Raw genomic sequence first — 3,107 nt, 5'->3', positions numbered from 1 at the left:
CATGTTTTGCTTACAAACAAGAAAAAGGGAAGCTAGACTCTAGATGTGAGCAAGGGGTTTTCATTGGCTATGATAAAAACAGCCCAGTTTATCTGGTGTATTACCCAGAAACAGAGAGGGTGCAAAAGCACAGATTGGTGAAATTCACAACCAAAAGCGCAAAAGAAAAGGAAACACAAACATCTGAATCACACATAGAATGTGGTCATGAGGATGCACACTCCAGGGCCATAGGCAATGATATAAATGTGGAAAATGTATCAAGTCATGGTATTCAGATTTGTGTAACTGAGGCTTTACTTGAAGAGACTGCATGTACATAGCCGAGTAAAGCCACAGAGACTGTAACCAAAAGGTATCCACAGAGAAACAAAAAGAGACCAGCTCATCTACAGGATTTTGAGACTGAGGATGCAGAGGACAAAGCACACACATGCATGGACTTTTGCTACAGAGCAGTCTGTGACATCCCTCAAACCTACAACGATGCCATAGTGTCAGCAAAGTCAAGGCAGTGGAAGAATGCCATGGACGAGAAAATGCGATCTCTGGAGGAGAACGAGACCTTCCAGCTCACACAGTTGCCACCAGGTGAAAAGGCGGTGGGGGGAAAATGGGTCTATGCACTCAAAAGTGACATTGATGGATCAGATAAATACAAGGCAAGATTTGTAGCAAAAGGCTACAGTCAAAAACCAGGAACTGACTACACAGAGACATTTTCACCCACAGCTGATGTGACAAGTGTAAGAGTACTCATGCAGAAAGCAGCACAAGAGGGACTCATTTTACACCAGATGGACGTTAAGACAGCCTATTTGCATGCACCCATTGATTGTGAAACCTATATGGAGCAACCAGAAGGCTATGAAGAAAAGTCAAGAACCGGGGAAAACCTAGTTTGTAAGTTGCAAAAGTCTCTATGGCCTTAAGCAATCAGGTAGAAACTGGAATGCTATATTACACACATGTCTGAGTGAGAACGGTTTCATACAGAATCCAGCTGATCATTGTGTGTATACAAGAGAGAAACATGATGAAAAGGTAATTATGATTGTATGGATTGACGATCTGATCATAGCAGCAAGCAACAAAAATGTACTGGAAGGTGTAAAGATGTAAAAGTGTACTGTGATGCTGACTGGGCATCAGATGCAACAGACAGGCGTAGCACATCAGGATATTGTGTCAGTCTAAGTAAAGGAGGCTCTCTGATCTCATGGAAAACAAAGAAACAACCAACAGTTGCATTATCCACCTGTGAGGCAGAATACATGTCTTTAGCATCAGCTATACAAGAATGTATCTATTTAGATCAGCTACTCAAAAGTATAGACACATACCAGTATGTACAAACAAAGGTGTACGAGGACAACCAAGGTACTATAGCCCTTGCCAAAAACCCAGTAAACAGGCAAAGGAGCAAACACATTGATATTAAGTACCATTTAATTAGGGAAACTGTAAATAACGGAAAGTTAACTTTGGAGTACTGCCCTACTGAGTTAATGATTGCTGATGTCATGACCAAGCCAGCTACAAAGCTACAACTAAAGAGGTTTGCTCAAGACATGTTTGGCACTTAAAAGTGCACAAGTGTATTCACATTGTTAAGGCAAAAGAGAAGCCTTATATGTTGTTTGTTTTGTTTTCATGTAACCAATAGTTAAGGTTGAGTGGGAGTGTTAAGTATTACTTTGTAATAGCACCCTTACTCCATGTTTAATGGTACATCCCGTTTGTGACGTCATAAGCATGATAAGCGCGGAGTCTCATGTTGATTACGCAGCACAGCCATGCTGGTTCATGTCCCTGAATAAAAGGATGAGAGAAGAAAGATGACTGCGCATACTTTATTGATTTAACAGAAATCCTCTGAAATCTCAAACCACAGGTGTCCTGCAGTTCTACGTAATGGTTTGGCATACAAGGTTAAATATATCAAATAGCACTTCCTTGCCTTTGTGGGGATTCAGTTTCCTTACTCTTTGTGCGAGCTTTGGTTGACCCACTTCCTGTGGCCTGATTTTCAGTTGTCATGGTGAAGCCAAAGCATACTGAAAGAAAAGGGGGGTGATTTGCCTGGAAGTGAACACAGATTAAAGAACTTTACCTGATGACATTTTGCGAAAAAGTGTTTATTTGTTCTGCAGTTAAAAAGTTAATGGTGAGTCCCAACACAAAGGAGTGAACTAAGCTGGAGCCCTGTCACGTGGTCATAGGCGGTGGTTGAGGCTCAAACAAACAACATAAATCCTGCATAGATGTGCCAAGTTCTTTATAGTTATCTGACAATCAAATGTAGTCATTGACTATTAAAAAAAAAAAAACGTAGCCTTATACTACAGGCTGACATTTGGAGTTGCTGAATATATCATAGCAATAGCCTGTATAAGAAACGTTTAGGGAAGATCTGTGTTCACAATAAAGGGAACAATCATTTAGGGAAAGCTTAGCTTCTATATTCTTCATTACCAGCCACGCCTCGGCCTCAGTAAAAGATCAATTCGGAATAACTGGCTAGTTGTAACAAGTGACACAACAATTAAACTAAAGGCTTTGGGAAAAACTTTTGTTCTTGTCGATTCTGAGAGTCACATTAGAAAATCGATACCACTCTGATGTCTACATGTTGAATATATTTCTGGAGCCAGCGACCTTTAGAACAAAGACTAAAAACTAAGGGGGAAAAGCTTGTCTGGCTAGGTAAAAAGCTAACACAATGTGCCAAAAAACACCTTTAAAATTCCCTACAGGTTAGATAGTCAGGGCTAGCCCTTTCAAGTCTTCATGCTAAGCTAACCTAGCTAGTTGCTAGCTTAAGTTTGTTATTGACTGGACAAACATGTGTGCTATCAATCCACTCATGTAACTCTCAGCAAGAAAGCCAAATAGGCCTAAGTGTTTTTCTCCAAACCGTCAAACTATTCTTCTAAAGGTTACAAATGTAAAATTGTGGCTCTCGGAGCAAATGTCGAGGGTGAAATGTGTTTTGTGTTGTCTAACGTGCTGATTTATTGGAGTCCTCCTCAATGAGGTGTTGTTAATGTTGTCACAAAACCTGACAGATGGGTCACGGTGAAAAGGCATGGTGACATCAAATGAGT

Source organism: Trematomus bernacchii, unplaced genomic scaffold (genome assembly GCF_902827165.1).
Source record: "Trematomus bernacchii unplaced genomic scaffold, fTreBer1.1, whole genome shotgun sequence".
Taxonomy (NCBI): domain Eukaryota; kingdom Metazoa; phylum Chordata; class Actinopteri; order Perciformes; family Nototheniidae; genus Trematomus; species Trematomus bernacchii.
The sequence above is the reverse complement of the archived record's forward strand: the minus strand, read 5'-3'. Positions refer to the sequence as shown.